Here is a 23,658-nt window from a genome sequence, read left to right on the forward strand (position 1 = left end):
AAGGTAAGTCACACCTGTCAGGACAAAAAAAAAAAAGGCAGAAAAACTTCTTTTCCTAGTCCTGATGTTTGTAAGTGGTTTGTGGCTCAGTTTGTAGAGTCACGTCTAATCTAGAGTTACAGTCCTGTGATAAAAAGAGTAAATCAAGCCATGAGGAACTATAAATCAAAAAATCATAATCATAATCATGCTTATCCTTGTATGTGACTCATTGTTCCCATAACAGTTTCACTTTCTTGGTAGCTTTATCTTATCTGAGAAGCACCAACTCTCCATCTACCCTGGGCCCCAGCAATCTCCAAGCACATGGCCATATATAACATTTTCTCCACACCCCTCTGGCCACCGACTTGGGAAAGCCAGGAATTAGTTATAGTTCAGAGGACTTCTTGTCATTCTCACCAGTGACATGGGTGCCTGAAAAACCCAAAGCAGAAAAGCAAACACATGACACTTATGAGGACACCAACACGACTTGAAGCCCACACAGCCATTTCTTGCTATCACCCCTCCTTCTCGATCCTCCTCACGGGCCCGGCCTGGGGGCCTGCTCCTGTGTTGGGGAGAACAGCGCTGTCGTTCCACGCTTGCACAGGTCCTCTGGCTGACCCTCATTCAACGATCGGACTCCAGGAGAAGCAGAAAGCCAATGGGAACAAGAAGATTGAGTACCCAACTCCTGGTCCAAATATAAAAATAGTGTGGTGAGGAAATAGAAATGTATTTTCCATTAAATCAAAGAAACAAATCTGGAAAATTAGATCCTAGCACATTTGAGTCCCTGATGGCAGGGACTATGATTTATGAGGCCAGCACAGAGCCGTGCCTTCCCTACGGGGGATATGCCTTGATGTAACAGCGCCATATCCACATAATGAGGCGTGGATACGTTTGCTCTGCTGCTCAGAAGCATTGGCCGTCTGTGAAGTCACTGTGACTATTCTTGCCCAACACCCTCCATCCAGTGACCAGGCATGCTGGCCTCCTCCTTCTTAAGCCCTCGCCCGTAACCTCAAGGAGAGCAGAACACCACCACAAAGCCCCAGATCACCAGTCCCAAATCGGATTTATGAGGACTGCGTCCTAGGCATTCCATGTGAAGCTGGCCATTGTTCTAATAGTAACTCTGGGACGGGGACTACATTGATTCTCCCTTGAAAACCTTATTGATCAACGGAGCCCACACCACATGGACTGTTGTAACCAGAATCTACAACTCTCCCATGAGTCTGACCTACATATAACGCCACTGGCTCCGCACCACCCCAAGGACCTCATGCTTGGGTATAGATGGAGCCCCTGCATCTGGGTGGCTCTGTAGCGCTGGGAGAGACATGCCTTCCCCCTTCCTCCCAGCTCCTGCCCCTCTAGCTCCTGCTTAGCCACCCCTCCAATTCTTCCTCACGTTACTCTCAGTTATGAGCAATTTGCTCCTATTATTAATAGTGGTGCTATCGGTTGAATCGTGTCCTCCAGAATTCATACGTCCAAGTTCCAATCCCCGTACCTTAGAATGTGACCTTGTTTGGAAATACTTTTGTTGTAGATGTGATTAGATAAATTAGGGGTGGGCCCTAATCCAATAGGACTGTGTCCTTATTTTTAAAAAAGGCGTATTTGGACACACAAACACATACACACAGAATGCTACGTGAGCACGAAGACAGAAATTAAGGCAATGTGTCTACAAATCACAGAACACCAAAGATGGCCAGCAAAGCACCAGAAGTCAGAGGAGAGACAAGGGACGGATTCTCCTTTGGAGCTCGCAGAAGGACCCCACCCTGCCAGCACCTTGATCCTGAGCTTCCAGTCTCTAGAAACATGAGACACCAAGTTTCCATTGCTTAAGCCCCACCCTTCCCCCCCCCCCCCCCCGCCCCAGTCTGTGACAAGTGACACTTTGTTCCTGCAGTCCTAGCAAGCAAATTCAGGGGACATCTCTCTCAGAAGGTGAGGCACGCTCCTCTGTGAACCTGAGCCAGTGCACGCCCACCACCCTCCACGGGACACTCTACGCTGGGGACCGTGTGCGTCCAGGAAGGTTGGACTAGGCGGCCTTCTGCAGGTCCGCATGTCAAGTACGGAACAACCAACTTTATAGACATGCATTAAACCAAAGGACAAAGACCCAGAGACACGTACAACAAGGAACTACACGTAGAAATATACTTACAGAGAGATCCGTCCTTAAAGACACAGAATTCTATACATCGACCCAAACCTCACCCACGGTGAAAGCCATAAGCACGGCCAAGTGCACACCTGCGACATGCTCCCCACGTCATCCTAACTGAAATGAACAGATAACGGGATCTGCTTTTATGGACCCGATTCTCTTGATACCTGCCGCTCTGACCTGCCTGGATCCTCAGCTCCTATCGCTCTCTTGGTTCCGGGTGGCAGTGTTTAACCCATGGAACTCTAGGCCTTATTTTCCATCGGAAGAAATTAGGAGGCTTTTGTCAAGGGGATGTATCCCTATGGTCCAGGCAGCTCGCTCGGATGCTCCCCTGCCTGGCTAGCTCACCTTCCACGCTAGAAGGCCAGGGATTTGGGAAGGTCGGCTCATTCAGCCCGACACCATCTCCACGATGAGCCTTGACCAGCTTTCCATGCTTGACCAGCCTTCCATGGCCATACGCAGAGTCAAAAATGAGAACAGACGTGAGACACGAGCTATACATGGCTACGCGAGCTACACGTCTCCACCATTCACTTGCAAGATTGAAATTACCCCACCCCCACCTCTATGACAAAACAGAACTGCCCAACAGATAGTGGCTCAGTTCAGTGGCTCTCAATGTGTGGTTCCTGTTCCCTGCGTCCCTTTCAAAGGGGTAGCCTAGTCCAAGCTATTTTCTTCACACTTGTTCACTGTGTGGCTGTGTATACTGGGCACAAAAGCAGTGGCGGGGGATCTCCTGTGTCTTAGCAGGAAGAGACGTGGCGGCCCCTGCAAAGCAGACCAAAATTCATCTCTACCTCGTAGGGTCTCCAGCTGCGCCTGAGAATTAAATCGACATAAGACATTAACAGGAGCAAAGCAGACAGATTCTGACACCTCCGTGGGAGCCTCCATAGAAGAAATGAACCCCCAAAATGGTGCTGAGCCTGTGTCTACACCAGGTTGAACAAGGAGAGGCAATTGTGGAGAAGTAACAAAACATGCGGGGAGCTTAAAGGGAGATAAGAGGTATTTTAACACGGCCTCTTTGGATAGATTTCTCTGGGCCCCGACGCCCCAACTGGCAATGAGAATGTTTCTTTACTCCTGGCACAGGGGGAACAACGTTCACATGGGAGCACATCTGCTTTCAGGAAGAAAACCGAGCAGAGCATTCCTGCACCTGCTATTTTTCAAGCGCCTTTGGCTTAACATAATCCTTATGCCAAAGTGGCATATTTTGAGTGATTTATTCGGCCACCCTCCAGACATTAGGTCTAATCGCGAGATGTGCCACCCCTATTCTTACCTGAAATCTATGTATTTTGGCCAATGGCGAAAAGCAGCACATACCGAATGCTGGTTTAATGCATATTTTGTACCCACAGGGCAGCATCAAAGACTTGCAAAGTGTTTTCTCCCCCCTGGGGTCAAAATTGAGTCTTTACACATGAGAAGGCACTCAACATCAATCATCATCAGGGAAATGCAAATCAAGCTCACAGTGAGATATCGCCTCACACCTGTGAAAATGGTTATTATCAAAAACAGAAGAAATAAGCCATGACGAGGATGTGGAGAAAGAGGAACCTTTGTGCCCTGTTGGTGGGAACGCAAACTGGTGCAGCCACTGATGGCAACAGTAGAGACGTTCCTCACAAATTAAAAATAGAGGGGCGCCTGGGTGGCTCAGTCGGTTAAGTGTCTGCCTTCGACTCAGGTCATGATCCCAGGGCCCTGGCTTCAAGCCCCACATTGGGCTCCCTGCTCAGCGGAGAGCCTGCTTCTCCCTCCGCCTCTGCTGCAAACAAAAACACTAATTCAAAAAGATAGATGCACACGTGTGGTTAGCACAGCACTATTTACAACAGCCAAGACATGGAAACAACCTAAGTGTCCACTGGTGGATGAATGGATAAAAAACTAGGGTCTATATACACAACAGAATATTATTCAGCCGTAAAAAAGAAGGAAACTTTGCCATTTGCAACAACATGGACGGACCTTCAGGGCATTATACTAAGTGATATAAGTAAGACAGAGAAGGACAAATACCATATGATCTCTCTTTTATGTGGAATCTAAATATATATATATATATTTATTATTATGTATATTTATTTTTATATATTATTTATATATTTTATATATCTTTATATATCTTTTCTATATCTTATATATATATTTACTAATACATTATATATATATGTATATATGTATTTACTAAGCTTATAGATACAGAGAACAGACTGGTGGTTGTCAGAGGTGGGGAGTAAGAGAAATCGGTGAATTGCTTTGGAGTTTTTTCTAGTTTAAATAAATAGGATTTAAAAATCTTTGTGCATTTGGCTTTGTGTACAACAAATATATACCAGGACAGCCTTCAGGTACAAGGTATACAATATGACATCCCTTAAACTACAGCTGTATCACGGAAAATTATAAGCCATCGGCTACTGAGAACTTAAGAAGCTATGGTCAGCAGCGTGTAGCTTAGTTACTAACTGCTAGAGCATCTCCAGGGAGACATGGTGTTCTTCTGTTCTTTAAAAAGCAAATGGAAATTTTTTAGAAAGAGTGGAAAGTTTCCTCCTTCTGACAAGGAGAAAAAATCAGTTTTTATGGTTCTCGATCTTGGAAAATTTCTGTCCATTTTTGTCAAACGGTGAAGCAAGAGGGAGAGCCTGGAGAGAAAGGGGCAATGGAGAGCTTTGCCCTTCGCTTTTGAGAGTTTATTTCTTGTGCTAGTTGAAAAGGAGAGTCTAGAAGAAGAGGCAGTGAGTGCTCAGAAACTGGTAACAGCCAAATGACTTGCTTGGGAGGCAGGGGGACGGAAGCGAGAGGACAGGCGGGACTTGAGTCAAATGTGCTTCTGATCTGAATGTCGGCCACACCATTGCCTCCGACTTTGGGCACATCATTCAGCCTCTGGGCCTCAGCTTCTTTGCCTGTGAAACCCACCTACGTTGTTTCCTTTAGTCTCATCAGACTTCTTAACACTGACATCGCCACATCCTCAAAGGCCAGGGACTCAACCTACTAAAACTTGGCTTTCCTGTCACTCCCTGGAAGTGGATTTCCAAAGTCACCAACAGCCTCCATCTCATCTTGCCCATTGGACCCCCAGCAGCCCCTAGTTTATTCGACACTACTGGCCTTCCTCCCAGAAACTCTTCAGTGCTCAGCATACCCACCCTCTCCCCACATCCCCCCCTCTGAGAGCCTCTCTCTGTCTTTATAGACTTCCTCCTCGGCCTGCCCCTTAAACCTGAGAGGCTGCGGGAACTTGACCTTTAACCCACTCCCCACAATCCACAAGCCTTCTTGGGTGACTTACTCATTCTACTTTGCTTATTTATTGTTTGTTTTAAGTGACCTTTTGGCTTCTGGTTCTTAAGTCCATATCTCCAGTTCTTACCTTCCTCCTTGAATCTTGTGTCCGTACAAGTTTAAAAAAGCTCTTTGGATGGCTGTCCCCAAAGTGCCTCAGTTTTAGTAGGTCAAAATGGAATTCATCAAATTTGACTTTTTCTATTTTCCTGAAGATGGTGGTAGCATACAGTTACCTAAATCAGGAGGCTGAAATTATCTTAGGCTCATCCTCTGTATCTAATCGTCTATACCAATTTCTACTGATTTGACATCTATCAAATATTCTTGAAACTGCCACCTCCTCCCCATTCCTATTACTATCACCCTGCCTTCTTTTAACAGGACCAGCACAGCAGCCTGCAGTCCTAGGTTGGGTTTCCCAGGAGCAGAGTCTGGGAGGAAGTGGGAAAATGGGACAGGGAAGAGGAAGAAGGTACAAAGGACGCAGTTTCAGGCCAAGTGCCAGCCTCAGCCTGATCCCACAGAGATGTCCTTGAGTGTACACTCTGCCTCAGGTTTGACCCAACTTGAGGAAGGGAGCTGGGCTTTCCCACCTCAGTCAGTCATTGCCAAGGACACACTGGGAGAAGGAGTAAAGGAGCCCCAGTAGCCCAAGGGCAGGGCACACAGAAACAGTAAAAGGGATCCAAAGAGACCCGATGGGGTCTAGGAAGAACACTAATGCCATCCTTACACCTCCTAGATAAGCTCGAGGTAGATTTCTATACTTCAGCCAAATTTATCTACCAAAATCAAAGAACTGCCCAGGTCAGTCTCCCACTTAAACCTTTTCAGTGACTTCCAACCTTTTAGCAGCACTGTGGAAAATGGCTTTCTTCACCATCCTAATAGGTATCAGAATCAGACAGGGGGAGGCGTCTGTGTTAAAATACACCATGGTCTCCTGAAGATTCATGCTGCATACCAGCTCATCAAGGGCTCTGAAAAGGGCTGCAGTAAAGAAACCTGTTCCCTTGCTCAGCCAGGGAATAACTAGCCCTATCTGACCTTAACTTGAGTGCTTGCTTGTGTGTGTCTTGTGGGAGGTACCCCTTACACACCTCTGTCTGCACACCTGGGTGGGAAGTGCTGGCCTATAGCATAAAGTTCCTCAGCATAGCACCTAAGTTTCTCTTTGGGTTGGCCTCACTTCCTTTCAGCCTCATCCCTGACTCTAGTAACACCGAACTGTATCCCAACCCTTGACATACAACTTGACGAGTCACCGGGGCCTTTGTGTCCCATTTTTGCTGTACAACTGAGCTCTCTGTCAAAGCTCAGGTCTATTGACACCTCTTCCAGGAAGCCTTCCTAAGACCCTGTAGCAGGCAGTGTTCTCCAGAGAAACTGAATCATACTATGGAGACCGAGAAGTCCCAAGATCTGCAGGGTGAGCAGGCAAGTTAGACACTTAGGAGAGCCGATGTTTCAGTCCGAGTCCTAAAGCAAGGAAAAAACCTGAGGTTCTAGCTTGAAGGTAGTGGGGCAGAAAAAATTCTCTCTTACTCTGCAGAGAGTCAACCTTTCTGTTCTATGCAGGCCTTCAGCTGATTGGATGGGGTCCATCCCATTAGGGATGACAACCTGCTTTACTCAGCCTTACTGACTCACATGTCACTCTCGTCCAAAAACACCCTTACAAAAATGCCCAGAATAATGTTTGACCAACTATCTGGGACCCCATGGCCCAGTCAACTTGATGCATGAAGTTAACCATCACAGACCTAAGGGCATTTCTTGTGTTCCCTCTGCTTTCTACACATACAATTTCTATTCTTTTTTTTTTTTTTTTTTACCTTCCTCACCATTTGTAAGCGTACAGTTCAATAGTGTTAAGTGTATTCACATTGTTGTGCAATGGATCTCCAGAACACCTTCGTCTTGTAAAACTGAAACTCTGCACCCATTCAACAATAACTCCCCATTCCCTTTTCCATCTGCTCCCAGGCCTGGCAGCAACCATTCTTTTTTTTTGTCTATGGATTCAATGACTCTAAGATTCTCATGTAAGTGAAATCGTTCAGTGTTTGTCTGGCTTATTTCATGTAGCTTTAATGTCTTCATAGCTCATCCACGTTGTAGGATGTGTCCTCCTTTCTTTTTAAGGCTGAGTAATAGTCCATTGTGTGCATACACCAGATCTGGTTTATCCATTGATGGACATGAGGCTGCTTCCTCATTTTGACTACTGCGAGCCATGCTGTTGTGAACACACACGTACAAACGTCCCTTCGTGACACAGCTTTCAATTCTTTGGGATATATACCCAGAACTGGGATACACTTTCCCATCTTAGCTCAGACCAGATCTTATTGGAATCTCATCTTGTCTAAGCTGGCTCGCTCCCTTCCAGTCACACTGGACTTTAAGCTTTGGAAGGGAGGGGCTGAGCTTGATTCATGCTGGCAACATGAGGGTGAATCACTCAGCAAATAACAGTTTCCTGCCCGGGAGTTTCCTTGTGCCCACCCCCCTTCTACCTGATTTCTCTGAGGAGGACATCATGAACTTTCAAGGTCTGAAGAGTCCCACGTTCCAGGATCATTCACAAATTCTCCATTTCAAAGATTAGGATTCTGGGTGAGCTGGGAAAAAGGACTCTAACTAAAACCATGAAGGAAAGACAGGGGCTATTAAGATGTGTTTGAAAAGAATTGAGAAAAAAAAAAAAAACTTTGCATGTTACACTTTGCTTTCTTTAAAAGTTGCTCTAAATGGGACAGCATCGGTCTTTGATAATACTCTTTCTAAAGTTATGTTTTTATTTTTAAAAGTTATGTCTTAAGACTTTAACTCAAAGACAATACTAGGAAATTACGCTGATGGCCTTTAATCTTGTCTACGGTTTAGGACACAGGGGTGGCAGTCTACCTTAATTTTAGGATCAGCTGTAGTGAGCAAATGAGAATGAGTGAGTCTGAACATCTAAAGGGATGATGGCAACATGCGCACCATACTCACAGGGGTCTATGTGTAATTCTCCCATGGGCGTTCCCATTACTGTCCCCCCTACTTTCAATTTCATGAGGATTTCATCAACAAGACACAAGTTCGGGGCCAAAATGGCGGACATTTTGTAAATGATGAAATGGCAGTTGGAAACCTGAGGATAAAAGTCTTCTTTGCAGGGTCCCACGACATCTTACCAGAGGTTGGCTTACTATGCAGCATGCCACTTCCCAAGAGAACGAGGCATGCTTCTGTCGTGTACATTTTTCAAGCCCTCGACGCTGTAATGACTGCCTCCTGGTGCTTGGCTCTGCAGCCGGTGGGTTTCTAGCCCATTGAATGACTCTCTTCACTGCTCCTGCTGAGTGTTTTAGCATTTCCTTCGTCCTGTGGGGACCCCGCTGGCTGCCAGCATAGCAGAAGCACAAGCCGATACAAGAAGACGTGCATACCGTAAACCTCCCTATGCTTCCCTGGGCCAAGAAATCCTTCTGGTCTGAGCAAGGCAATCCAACGTGTTGGGTTTAGACACCAGCATCAGCTAGCAGTGTCATAATAGGTGACGTGTTTCCCAGAGATGTGCAGTTAGAATAGACTTCAAAAGGCGTCGCCCTCCGAAATCCGCTGGCAGGCAGCTGACCAGCATCCAGAGCATATCCACTGAAGGACTAGCCCTACCAGACACACCCACTTAGGCTGTGTGGCCTCGGGTCTATTTGGGGTTATTTCCCTCGTCAGGGCACATGCCCATTATTGTCAGGACCAAGAACGGAGGCAGACAGGCCCAGCTTCTAGAAGGTGGAGGAGTTGCCTGGGTTTAAAACTTCTCAGGTCTCCGTCCAGCGGCAAGCTGCTTCTGCTTCGGAGAAGAAACTCGGATGCCGCCCTCCCGGTTTCCTGTGTCCCGACCCTGGTGTGAACATTCATCTCTGGACTCGGCCTCCCGAATCACACAGGCGGCTCCCAGCCCCGCCGGGGGGCACACGGTCATTCCGGGGTCCCCATCCCAGCCTGGCAACCAGGCCAGGGATCCTGGCATTCCTCATCCTCTGGAATGTCCCTTCATTCTGGTTGACTTGGCCTCAAGCCCTTGTGGTAGGAATGAGGCAGGAGTCGGCTTGTTCTCCCGACAGAGACACCAGGGAAGGCTCCTGCCTGCCGAGCTGTGGCCCACGGAGGAGTGGAGCCGCGTGCCTTTCCAGTCCACTCCAGGGGAGTCCACGCCGGACCAGAGGCAGCTCCTGGGTGACTCTGCTATCACCCCCCTGCCTCCTCTTTCTGGAACCAAGAGCCTCGACCATAACATCACATTACCTAGGGCGTGGCATAAACAGGCCTCTCTAGAGAGTACTGTATTCGAGAGAGAGTAGCGGACCGAACGGAACTTTGCTAGTCCTACACACACCACGGTGAACGACTCTTGAACAGAGCGTGCAATTTGCCATTACCGCAGGGGCTGACCTAAGAAGATCGCCCCTGCCCTTCCCTGCTTTGCTCCCTTGCTGGGCGTGTAAGGCCGTGGCCTCACTCCGAATGGCCGAAGCTGAGCGTGCAGCTAGCTCATGGAGAGTTTGGGGGTAACTGAGGCTTCTTCCTCTGAAACCATTCCCGACTTCCAGGGACTAGTAGCCTGAGCCTTATTTGTTCACATGAAATAACCAGCCAAGTGCTGGCCCCTTGCTTATTTCCCAGGTAGAAGGAAGCCTGCTTTTACCGTCTCTTTCTTCTTCTCTGCCTCACTTCTCTGCTTTCTTACAGATGGTGTCCTTTCATTCTCACTGGCACTATTTTTCCCAGCAGGCCTCTACAGCCCCTTCTCTCTGTCCCAAAGCTTTGCCGCAGAGACATTCTCCTCCTTTGAGCCACAGCCCCACTCTGCCTCCTTGGCGTGCAGGGAGGCGTCCTGCACTGCTGGGGGCTGCCGCAGGCTCTCCTGGTCTCCCCTGCACCAGTGCTCTGCCCCCCCCCAGCGCTACGTGGGGTGCAGAGCCCCCTAAAACCACGTCTCCTCCTAGAGTCTGAGACAGAAAGAAGAAAGGAGTCTTCCAAAGACTCTTTAACTAAAGCTACACCCACCTCACTTTCTTACACAAAGAATGCCACCATATCAGCCATCAAAAACAGAAGAAAGGCAGAAAGAAAAGAAAACATCTGTTGTAACAGTGATAACGAATGATAGCTCTTCTGAGATCAGCATTCCAGAATCCGGGATGTCAGGGTTACATTCGCTGACTCTCAGCTGGATCAGTTCTGCTCAAGCAAGGACTCTGTCGCCCCGCCACGTGTGCCTGCCCCTTGCAAGGGAACAAGAGACACCCATCCAAAGTAAAGGAGTCCTCCGAGCAAGCCCACCTGGCCATGTGAAAGGGTACTTCTCCCCAGCGAAAGCGTGACTCTGCAAGAACAGGGTGCTGGTCCCCATCTTGGCCAGGGATGTGCAAGTCAAAACTAGGACCGCATGACTTAGAAAGCTGCATGGTCGTCTCTGGGACTGTGGATGGGCACAGTAAAGGCAAGTACAGGCTTATGAATCCAGTCTACCTTTGAGAAGGACTATCCATCAGCAGTATGAGTGAGTGAGGGAAATAGACCAGTTTTTCTTTCCGAGTGACTCCACCGTTAAACAGGTATGGTTCGAAAGGGATGAGCTGTGTGCACCTACGTGGGCCCATCTCTGCAGCCCGCTGATCGCAAGCCCGCTTTGGGGGTGAGGTCGTCCCCCTCAAGGGCTACAGCAGAGCTGTCCCACTAAAGAGGCTCCAGCAATTAGACCTGCTTTGACAAGTGGCCCCTTTGGTTTGCTAAAAACGAAGGCGGTGGGTTCCATTAACATGACCACTTTCAGGTTGTCCCTCAGGGAGCTGCTTTCTACAGGGCGGAGTAGGGCCCAGGCGGGGGTGGCAGGGGCAGGTCCGGAGCAGCAGCTCCCTCCTCAGGAAGAGCTAGATGCTCAGAGGCAGAAGCGCTACCCCAGGAAGGTCCAGGGGTTGACCCCCTGCGCATGGCACCTGCGGGAGGTATACCTGGGGGGGGGGGCTCCAGCTCGTGCGGGAAGAGCAGCTCCTGGCTCCCATCTCCCGCTGTCTGAGAGGACAGGCCCCCCACTACGCTTTCTTTTTTTTTTTTTAAGGTTTTATTTATTTATTAGTCAGAGAGAGAGAGAGAGAGCAAGAGAGAGAGTGAGCATAAGCAGGGGGAGCAGCAGGCAGAGGGGGAAGCAGGTTCTCTGCTGAGCAAGGAGCCAGATGTGGGACTCGATCCGAGGACCCTGGGATCCTGACCTGAGCCAGAGGCAGACACTTAACCGACTGAGCAGCCCAGGCGTCCCTCCACTGCGGTTTAATGCAAGTGCTTGCAAGTCGGATCTCCGTGCAAAGCCCAGATAACCGAACTGCCCAAATGGGCAATAGGGTTGATTTGTTTGGTTTAGGTAGGTCCATATGAGCCCGTGTACGGCAGCCCTATATTGGTTTAGGCATTTTCACGATACCTGAATTGAATTCAGTGAATACTGACCGAGTTACAGAGGATATAAAAATGAATGTGTCCATCCTTGTCCAGAAGGCGCTCCCACTCTTTCCTTTGTTGTTATAAACAAGGGAAAGATGGGACAGTATGGAATGGTCAAAAAACAAGGGTAGGGATGGTACTCCTCGCAGCCTTCCCAAGGGAAATACTTTGTGTTTCAGGAGTTCTCGGGGCAGAACAGAGTGTGCAAAGCCATCTTTGGTCAGGGGAGGAGGAGGAGCATGAGGGAGTCAAGAGACCGGGTGGAAAGGGGTCTCAAGGACCTCCCGACTTACGTGGGAAGCCCCTGTTCTCCTGACTTGATGACTTTCCAAACATACTCTTCAAAACAGAAAACCTCCAAGCATTTCCTTCCTCTGCTTTCAGCCCGACCTGGAAACTCCAGGGACCGGTGACGATATAGGGAAATAGGCATGCCACACAGACAGGGTGGGAGACAGAACTGGGTCCCTAAAACGGTAACAAGATCAGGGAGCCAGGTTGTGATAAGGCCATCTGCAAGAGGAAAGCGTAATTTCAGATTATTGAAACAAAAGCAGAGAAAGACAGGGGAGGGCAGGAGGGAAGAAGGAAGGAAAGAGAGAGAGAGAACGGGAGAGAGGGAGAGAAAGAGGAAGACAGCCAGGCAGGCAGGAAGGAAGGAGGGGAAAGGAAGAGGCACTTACTAAGTTTAAAGACAGCTAATGAACAATTTGGGTATCTGACAGTGATTTGCCCCTGGAGCCCCTCCATCCCTGCAGGAGGCAATGACTAATCTGGAACAGTTACAGAGTCATTCCTCAGCATCTCTAACTGTGCAGAAGTTTCCAAAAATGTGTGTGTGGTTAGGATGGGCCAGAATTTGAAAAGATTCTTTGGGGGGCAAATAGTACTGCCAGGATCCAGTGAAGGTCAGACATTTTAGGAAATCTTTTCCTGGTTCCCAGCAGTCAAGGACCGTTGCAGTGCTGTCCCACAAAGCCTGGCAGTCCCAGGAAGCTCTCTCGTGACTCCCAGGCCCCACGTTAAAGCACCTTCTGAAACACTTGTGTTTTTAGGAGAACATAAAGCAACATAAAATACAGCTATTTGTCACCCACAAACGTCACATACCACACTGCACAATCATTTCTTTTTTTTCTTTTTAATTTTTTATTATGTTAGTCACCATACAGTGCATCATTAGTTTTTGATGTAAAGTTCCATGATTCATTGTTTGCGTATAACACCCCGTGCTCCATGCAATATGTGCCCTGCACAATCATTTCTATGGCAGGAGACATTCTGGAAATTTTTCAGGGATTGATTAACTATAAAAATAACTTGAAGAAGGACTACGTAATTTCAAATAACCCTTCAAAGTGAGAAGAGAGGCCATCCTTTGTTTCAGAGGTTAAGTAAACAGGACACGCACGGATGGCGGGTGGCACTCGCACACAGCCCCACAGGTGCGCCTGGGCTGGAGCCCCGTCCTTTCCGCCCCTCCTGGCAGCCCAGGCTCTTCCTAGCTAGACCACTGGATTTTCTGTTAAGGACCCTAATCAAAGTGGAAATAGCACAGAGAAGACTTGAGTGGCAGGGAGGGTGCACTGGGGATTTTAAAGTTGCGGTGCTCATTCATAAAGTTAATTCACAATGAATACTTGTGACTTCACTGTAGTTCAAATCTCACATTCTGAGAACCAAGTGGGCATGAGATGCTCCCATTTCAGGGACTCCAGGAAGAACTGGCAGAGGCCACCAGGAAAAGCACTTCAGGGATTATAGGGAAGCAAACATGGTTCATTCAAAACAGGATTTTGCTAGGTTTGCGCAGGCCTTGGACATTTACACTTCTTTTCAATGGGTTTTGGAAGAGCGGACGGAGGAAAAACAGAGTAAAACTGTTGGCAAACAGAGAAGTGACTGGATTACCGCAGAAAAGGGCTGAAATCAGAGACAAAAAGATCTCAGAGAAGCAGCAAACATTTCCAGAGCCCACATGAGAAATTGTTTTCATCTGAAACAGTCCAGCAACATTTCCTGATCCACGACTGGCCTCCGAGCCTCACAGAAATGAACCGCAGTGTGAACGGTTTCGTTTTATTGGCCGCGAGGCTGCCAAACAGAACCCTTCTTAAATGAGTTATCAAAGCCACGATGGAAACTTGCATGAAATGCTCCAGATCAGCTTTAACCAATGATGGCAAACTCAGAAAATCATGGAGTTGTTTGTGGATTTGGCTTGAAGTCAGACATGTTTTGAGGTTTTGAACACTGTGACTATTTGCATCCATTAAATCAGTTTGTGAAAAAGAGAGAACAAAGAACGGGATATGGAAACTCTGTGTCTTAAGAAAGAGCCAAGCTTCCCCCCCCCAGGAGTCAGAGCAAGGCTGGGGGGTGGGGGGAGAAAGAAAAGAGTTTGTGTCTCCCGAAGGGCTAGATTTTTCCTGAAAGTCTTAACAGGCAAAGGGCAACATCTGGGTGCCTATGAGAACAAAGCTGTAAACCAGACCACATTCCTTTGGTTTGCTCCAGGGGACATGGAGGTGCCCAAGCTCCCAAGCTCAGGGGCACAGGCAGGTGAGTGCCCTGCCTGCAGGGTCATCTGTGTTAGAAATGTTCCCTCTCCATTCAGGCAAATCCTGCTTTAAAAAAGTGAGCCAGGGGTCTGAGCCGGCATACTGAGGTGCTGCTCTGTCATAGGGAGGCATGCACAGACCTGCCCCTCACCCCGCTCCCTTCCCAGGAACAGAGCAAGAACTCACGGCTTACCGCCAGCTTCTATGATCTTAGACACTCACCCTCCAACCATCTGAGGCAATGAAGAATGATTACCTCTGAATCAAGGGTAAATCATCCAACAGCTTCCTGCCCAGGGTTTGAGTGGGCAGAACTGCCTGTGAGAAGTTCTGCTTCTGAAATGGGAGGAGTGCTGTAAAAATCCTCATTGAAATGGTCAGTTAGGGTAAGGGACATAGGGAGGTCTTGAACTTCTGCCCGTTTTCATGTGTTCCCTTTCTTCCTGGTGCTGGTGAGGTCTCCTAGTACCCTCGAGGTGGCCAAGGTCAGGAGGAGACCCCGGGCTGACCACCCCCTCTCCCACCTGCTCCCCCACCACCAGATCTGACCACACTTCTGGAAGCTGCGCCTTCCTCTCTGGGCCTCTCGGAGGAGAGAATTAGGTTTCAGCATTTGTACCACTGAAACACAGGCTGCTAGGATTTGCCTTTAAGTTTTGTACTTTGTGCTTCCCTCCCATGAAGTATCCCACGGAGTAATACTTGCCATTGGATTTTAGAGTTCATTTCTACCTGTGCTTCCCTCTGGTGAAGTACCTGGCAGAGTACGTAATGCTTGTAATTGAATTTTAGAGTTCCAGAGGCCTGTCTGTGTTTAGTGTTATCTGTTTCTACTTCCCCAACCCCCCCTAGAAACTAACATCTGGGTTTCTGGTAAATTACTGAGTCCAGAGTTGGAATCCTAGGGAGTATTTTACCTCAAGGTACTATTAGTCATTACCTGCAGGGCTTGTTAAAACACAGGTAATGTTTTACTTCTAATCAGTGTCTGGGAGATCCTGATGCTGCTGGCCCTGGACCACACTTCGAGAACCACTGGTCTATGCCACAGAGCCTTCCCTTTCTTTCCCTGCTTCTTCGTTACCCCATTCCTGAAACCACCCCCCAAAAGAGAGGAAGAAGTCAGGGTGATGCTGGCTGGTGAGGGAATTACAGAATTGAAATGAACAAGAGAAGTTTGAATTACTTGAATTATCTATCAGAGTTGCCTCTATGCCTTCCCAGGAAATATAATTTCTTTTCTTCCACAAATTAACCTTTTATCCACAGCAGAGAATTTTTCTGTCAAAAAACAATCTTTTATCTTTAGAATACAATCGCAACTTTAATCCTTCCTTCTGATGAGAATTAAGTCCGTTTCCTTCCTTTTTTATTGAGATATAATGAACATATAATATTATGTTAGTTTCAGGTGCGTACCATGATGATTTGATAATTGTGGATATTGCTAAATGATCACCACAATAAGTCTAGTTAACATCTATCACAGTTACATTTTTTTCTTGCGGTGAGAGCTTTTACAATCTACTCTCTTAGCAACTTTCAAATATGCAGTCCTGTGTTATTAGCTACCTCCCTAGGACTGACTTATTTTATAACTGGAAAATTGTACCTTTTCACCACCTTCACATTTCCCTCTTATTCTGAATTCATCTTCCCTTTACTGTCAAACAAAATACCATGGAATAAAAGCTAATATTTACTGAGGCCCTACTATGTGCCAAGGACTATACTAATACCACTTAGTGGTTTACATGAGTCATCTCAAAGGATCCTCCCAAGAATTTTGCAAAGTATATGTTATTCGCCCATTTTACATATGAGTGGATTGAGGGTTAGGGAGATTTTGTGGTTGCCTGAGGCCACCTCAGTAAATCCTAGGAAGGATGGGGATTCAAATCCAGACCTGATTCCAGAGATCAAGTTATATCGTCATAGCATTCTATTTTCTATAATATTCTATCTGCTATACTATAAAATAATCAATTACAAAATGAAAGACTTACCACATATTAAACAAGTCTTCTGTGATCCATTCATTCAGTATCTGTTTTAATTAAGCACATACCACGTGCCATGAGCTATAGTTAGGCCCTGAAAATACAATGGTATAAAAGAATGTTTCAAAATACATTTTACCATTCTGCCTTTTAAAAATATTTTTTATTTCATTTTAAAGATTTTATGTATGTATTTATTTGAGAGAGAGAGAATGAGTGCATAAGCATGCAGGGGAAGGAGCAGAGGGAGAGGGATACACAGACTCCCCGCTGAGCACAAGCCTGAAGCAGGGTTTGATCCCAGGACCCAGAGATCTCGACCTGAGCTGAAATCAAGAGTCCAACGTTCGACCCACTGAGCCACCCAGATGCTCCTAAAAATTTATTTTTTAAAAGATTTTATTTATTTGAGAGAGAGAGAGAGAGAGAGAGAGCGCGCGCGCGCATGAGCGGGGGAGGGGCAGCTGGAGAAGGAGAAAAACAATCTTCCAGCTGACTCCCCACTGAGCCAGGAGCCCACAAGGGCTCCATCCCAGGACCCTGAGATCATGACCTGAGCCAAAGGCAGACTCTTAACCAACTGAGCCACCCAGGCACCCCAAAAATTTAATTTAAAAATAGTTTGTCCTTTGATTTAAATTGTTCCAAAAAGTACGTACCATTCAGCTCAGAACTATATTCCTCCTGCCTCTATTTCTCGCAAACTTCCTTGATTTTCTACAAAGTCCGTTTAACAAACTTGTTTCCTATTTGTCTTAAAGGAGCATGTGTTGCTTTAATTTTTAAAATATTTTTATTTTTTGAATGAATGATATATTTATATAGCTCGAAATTTAAAAGAAACAAAAGAGTAAAGAGTGAAACTTAATCTTCCTTCCACCCCTGGCCCCAGCTCCCCACATCTCCCCAGAGGCAACCACTATTATATGCATACATTGTCTTCCTCCCTTCCTTTCTTAACACAAATATTTGGTTCCTAGCTACTTTTCTTTCCATAGACAGAACTTGGAGATCATGCCAAATCAATAAATATAGTTACCTTGTTCTTTCTAACAGCTGCATATAGAAATAACTGTAAAATGTACAATATTTAACTAGTCCCTGTTGGTGAACATATAATGTGCTCCAATATTTTGCTATTATGAAGAATTCCACAAGGCTTACTCTTGTATGTATATCAATTTACACATGAGCACGTCTATCTGTAAGATAATTTCCTGTAAGGGGAAACGCTGGGTCAAAGTCAAATGGTATGTGCATTTGTAATTTAAAAAAACGTTCCATTACAGAATTTTTCAAGCATTACAAAAGGAAAGAGACTAGTAGAATGAACCCCCCACCCGTCACCCAGCTTCCAGTTACCATTAATCCATGACTTATACTCTTTTATATATTGGCCCTATTCATTCCCCCACCTCAAATTATTTTGCAACGATTTCAGACATAATGTTATCTTGTTGGTAAATATTCTGGCACTATTTCTGAAAGCTAAGGGCTTTAAGAATGTGTGTGTGTGTGTGTGTGTGTGTGTGTACTATTTCATTATCACACCTAAAATAAATTCATAATAACTTATCAATGTCATCCACTACCTTGTTAGTGTCACACTTCCCCAAACTGTCTCATGAAAATTTATTTTTGAAATAGTGTGCTCTTCGTTTCAGTATCTATTCAAGTCCATCCTATTCATTGCAGCTACTTAAGTGTTTTGATTTTCCCTCAGCTCTCTCTCTCTCCCTCTTGTTCACTCTGGAAGATCATTCTGTAACTTGCAACTATACAGACAACACATCTAGATAACTGTCAGCGGGAAGAGGCTTGTCTACACAGGCTTTGCTCAAGATACTGACCTGCTTTGACTACCGGTGTGACTGCAGGTCTGGAGCCCATACTTTCCTCCTTGGTGAGAACCTGTCAGGTTCAGGGAGGAAGGGAGGAAGGAAGGCTGGATTCCCCACATCCAGCCCTGACTGGGCTCACTGCTGTAGCCCATCTCGGCCCTCTGGAGGGCAACGGAGTGACTGGTGGGATGAGGGGCATGTCCTGTCCTGTAAGCTACTCAGGGCTTTGCCATCTGACAGACTCCAGGTCAAATCTCAGCTGGCCTTGAGCAAATCTCCCTGAGCTGAAATTTCCTCACCTTAAAACTGGGGTATTAATCCTTAGCTTCAAGGGGTGAGAAGCAAAGGATATCACATGCGGGGCTCCTGCTCAATGAGTGTAGCCCGTAGGACTCTCAAGTTCTGTGATTCCACGATGGAGGCCCACAGAGTCTCGAATAGGCCCAGACACTGAGCGTCAACCAAGAGAGAAGCAGCACGTAGCTCTTCCTTCTCTGAGGCCCACTGCTTGTTAAATATAACATGTCTGCCCACGGTATTCCTGCTCTCTCCCTCTGCTGTCCTCGCACCGGCCCATCTTCTCCCGGGGGGGGGGGGCAGGGAAGGCTGGCCACCCACTCAGGAGCAAGCGTTTCTATCCCGATGCCCCCTTTCTTGCGGATGGAGGGGTGCATCTGTCCCTCCTAAGTGTGGGCTGCAGGTGCGGGGGCTGCGCTTCCGGGAGGCACTCTCTCCAGCTCACCTTTGTTTTCTCGCCCTGAAGGGAACAACCGAACGTCTGAACAGCCCCCTGGCCCCTGCCTAGCGGAACAAAGAACCTGGCACGATCCATTCTCTCTGGCCATCTGCTCGGCTCCTTTCGTGACCGAGAGGGGTCTGCGGGGTGAGGCGGAGAAGCCCACGGCGCAAATACATCCCAGACGCCGGCCTCCCGCCGCTGCAAGACCGGATCGGCGGTCCCCGTAAGGCAGCCCACCCCCACCCGCTCTCAGGCTTCGGCTGGCGTCGCGTTCCCCGGACCCGGGTGGGGAGTGCGGACGTGGGGAGACCCCTGCCGCTCCGCCCCGGCGTGGGGAGACCCTGGTGGCAGCCGCGGCGGCCCGCGCGCGGCCCTTGCCCCCACTCGGCCCTGTGAGCCCATGCCAGGGACGGAGCCCTGGTAACCCCCGCGCCTTAGAGACCCGGGGGTATCGGAGCCCCAGGCGCACAAAGAGTCGGGGTCCGCGAGCGCCCCGGCCACCGGGAGGCCGACGGGCGCCCTCCCCCACGCCCCCACGCCGCGGCCCGCGCGCCGAGCCCGCGTCGCCGGCGTCTCGGAGGCCCTCCGCCCGCGCCCCCCGCGGGAAGCCGACACCTTGGGGACCCGGGGTGGGGGGAGGCTAGCCGCGGAAGAGCCGGGAAGACTGGAGCCGAGACGTGGGGGACACCCGGGAGAGGGGAGCGAAGATGCGGGGGAGACCCCGGGAAAGGGGGACCGAGCCGAGGGGGCGACCCGGGGGGAGGGAGCGGAACCGTGGGGACACCTGGGAAGAGGAGCCAGGCCTTGGAGGCGACCCAGAGACCGGGGAGCCGAGATGCGGCGGAGACCCGGGAGAGGGAAGCTGAACCGGGGAGAGGGGAGCATAGCTGTGGGGTGACCCCGGGCAGAGGGGAGCAGAACCGTGAGGACACCTGGGAGAGGGGAACAGAACCGTGGGTTACCCAGAGAGGGGAGCGGAGCCGCGCGGGAGACCCTGAGAAAAGCCGGGTAGAGGAGAGCAGAACTGTGGGGACATCGGGGAGAAGGGATCCGAGCCTTGGGCTAGACCCGGGCAGAGCGGAGCAGAACCGTGGGGATACCTGAGAGAGGGGAGCGTAGCTGCGGGGTGACTCCGGGAGAGGGGAACAGAACCGTGGGAGGTACCCGGGGAGAGGGGCACGGAGTCGCAGGGGAGACCCCGAGAAAGGCAGGCAGAAGGGAGCATGGTAGAAGGAGGACACCTGGGAGAGGAGAGCGAACCTTGGGGGAGCGCAGGAGAGGGAAGTTGAGCCTTGGGCAATTGAGCCTCGGGGAGAAGGGACCCGAGCCTTGGGGGAGACCGGAGGGAAGGGGAGCTGAACCATGTTGGGAGAGCCGGGGCGGCGGGGGCGCTGTAGGCAGAAGGGACCCGCCTCCCCATCCCCATGCTGGGAAGAAAGACCGAGTCCCAGCGAGTCCTGGCCAGGCAGGTCACCACGGGGTGGGAGCAGGGTCACTGCCACCCACGGGAGAGCCCTGGGCAAAGGCTGGCCGCCGGTCCCAGCGCGGGGAGGTGACCGTCCCTGCCCTCCCTGGGGACCAAGGCTTGGGAGTGTGAGCGAGTCCTCCCAGCGGCGAGCAACGGGGTTGCCATCTGCCTGTGGGGGTGTCCGGGGCACTCCCCTGCGGTCCAAAGATGTGGAGCTCCCGATGTGGCCTCAGGCATTGACTCAGGTAGAACTTAAAAGACTGAACTATCAGATTTTTAAATGTGGGCTTATTTTAAACGAGAAATATTCTGATCCTCGGTGAGAGCGGTACCCGGGTGCTATTTTAGCATACCTGAAATTTTGGGAAGAAATGTTAAATGTTGTTTCCTGTTTAAATCAAGAATCAATCATGCTTCTTTTCAGATCCCAGTTTGGGTTTCCGTTAACTAGTCTAACCCAGGTTAAATGAAACGTATACTGTTGCCTTCCATGATGTGCACTTACGTGTGCACTGCCTTGCACTTATTTTGGGAGGTAATAAATCACAGCTGGGGCTCATAAGCAGGAGAACTGTGTTCCTGTGTTCGAAACACAAGGCCATATGGAGCTTTGACACTAGCTCTGCTTAGCTGTGTTTTGTAATAATATGTAAGAGGGGGAAAGCTCTGATATCCTGAGGGTGATTCACACCGAACAACATTTCAGGCAAGTCTTAGAAGTACAAGGATTTCTAGCCTGACGATTAAACGCCCATAGAACCAAACTAAATGAAGAACATTTCATTGTGCATTTATGTAAAATATTTTTCACAGTGTTTTCCTCTGAATTCTTAAGGATTATCACTTAATTCATTTGACCCTCGAACAACATGGGGGTTAGGGATGCCGACTTCCCCCCAGTGCAGTTGAAAATCCAAGTATAACTTTTTACCCCCCAAAATTTAATCACGGTTGACTGGAAGCCTTACTGATCACACACATTTAGTCAAAACATATTACATATGTTATATGTATTGTACACTATATTCTTACGATAAAGTAAGGTTGAAAAAAGAGCATTATTCAGAAAATCATCAGAAAATACATTCACAGTGCTGTATTTATGCAAAAAAATCTACATGTAAGTGGACAGGCATAGTTCCAACCCGAGTTGTTGGAGTGCCAACTTTATACAGAATTGGGTTTCCACAGAGTTATTATCATTCCATGCTTTAAATTGCTTTTCACACAGCAGCATATTAATAAGGGCTAAATCGGCTTATTATAGCCCAGGCACTGTTTTGGGCACTTACATTCACAGTCTCATTTAATCCTCACAAATACGCTATTCGACAGGTGGGGGAGGCTAGCGGGCATGCATGGCTGGAGCAAGGCTGCCTGACTTCACATGCCTCCACATCTAGCTGTGCAACCTTAACTAAGTCACCTAATCCCTGGGTACCTCAGTTTCTTCAACTGGGAAACAGAGGCGATCGTGGCTTGCTTGAAGGGGTGTCATCAAGCCTGCGCATCATAAGTAGTATACATATCGATATCATCCTTGTCTTTGCAGAGAAACTGAGGCACAGAGAGATCAAAGAAACTTGTTCAAGCTTTCCCAGCCAGTAAGTGGTGGCCCTTTGATCCGACCCCAGGCAGCTTGACTGGAGAGGCTGAGTTCCAATCACTAAAGTACTGGGGACGTACCTGAATACTTCAAGGAGGCCTCCTGATGCATAGTTTGACCCACAGTCGCTTGTTAAACCACCTCCGGTACTGAAAGAAGTTACAGACAAACGAGTTACAGACAAACGAAGCCTTATAGGAGATTGAAAAATAGTCAGGCTGGACATCAGGAGGCCTGGGTTCCTTTTTTTTAAAAAAAAATTTATTTATTTGAGAGAGAGAGAGAGAGAACAAGGGGAGGGAGGAGCAGAAGGAAAGGGAGAGAATCTTAAGCAGACTCCACACCCAGCACAGAGCCCCATGAAGGGCTTAATCTCATGACCCTGAGATCATGGCCTGAGCTGAGATCAAGAGTCAGGTGCTTAACTGACTGAGCCACCCAGGCACCCTAGGAGGCCTGGGTTCTATCCCTGTTCTGCATCTAAGGATTTATTACCCAGCGCCTGGGGCTAGGGCTGCTTCATTTGTCAACAAGGGGGCTGGAGTAGGTAAGCTTCTCTCTGCCCCAGATGCCATGAGATACAAAACTCCTTGAGCTTGAGTGAACAAAACAGATATTGGACAATTCCTGTGTAGTTTTATTATGAGAATTCCATCAAAGCCCATTATCACATGGAATCCTACTGAGAAGCCACTTCCTGAACATGACCAACTTGAGCAAAATGCCCAGGCTCTTCTCTAGTGACCAAGAACCCGGTCTTTCAGGAGACCAAGCAGGCATTGTGACTTTGGGGTGGAGTCACCAGGTACCTCTGTAGTCCTCAATTGTGGATTTCGACTTTGGGCCGTATGATGGTGAATTTTATGTCAGCTTGACTGGGCCGCAAGATGTCTAGACAATTGTTCAGACGTTACTTCTGGGTGTATCTGAGAGGGTGTTTCTGGGTGAGACTAACATTTGAATCCACAGACTGAAGCAGACTGCCCTTCCCAATATGGGTGGGCCTCATCCAAGCAGTTAAAGATCTGAACATAAAGGCAGAGCGCTGGGAATTCCTCTTGCCTGACTGTTGGGCTGGGATATCAGTCTCTTATGGCCTTCAGACTCAGACTAAGAGAAAACTAAGTAAAAGGGCATTCCACCTGCCTGACTGAAGAGCTGGGACGTTGGTCCTTTCCAGCCTTTGGGCTCGACCTGAAACTCAGCTCTTCTTGGGTCTTGGGCCTGCTGGCTTTTGAACTGTAACTTATACCATTGTAAGGCCTGGTTCTCAGGCCTTCTGCAGATCTTGGGACATAATAGTGTGAACCAATGCCTTATAACAAATCTCTTTATATATATGTGTGTGTGTGTGTATGTGTGCATATATATATATATACACACACACACACACATATCTATACATATGTATATATCCTATTGGTTCTGTTTCTCTAGAGAACCTG

At 48.2% G+C, this 23,658-nt stretch overlaps 1 protein-coding gene across 3 annotated transcripts in view; it reads left to right on the top strand.

Annotated features, from left to right (window-relative positions):
• The window catches only part of FHL2 (four and a half LIM domains 2), a 65,398-nt gene that overhangs the window by 12,047 nt on the left and 29,693 nt on the right, over positions 1-23,658 (top strand). Inside the window, exon 2 of one of the 3 annotated variants that reach the window (XM_034658926.1) lies at positions 19,164-19,362. The exons of 1 other annotated variant lie outside the window; for it this stretch is intronic. The gene's annotated coding sequence lies outside the window, so the exon portion shown is untranslated. Of the gene's footprint in view, positions 1-19,163; positions 19,363-20,831; positions 20,853-23,658 lie in introns of those variants that run through there. One more of the 3 variants, XM_034658925.1, reaches the window with a different exon arrangement.

The sequence above is a fragment of the Ailuropoda melanoleuca genome, chromosome 4 (genome assembly GCF_002007445.2).
Source record: "Ailuropoda melanoleuca isolate Jingjing chromosome 4, ASM200744v2, whole genome shotgun sequence".
Lineage (NCBI taxonomy): Eukaryota > Metazoa > Chordata > Mammalia > Carnivora > Ursidae > Ailuropoda > Ailuropoda melanoleuca.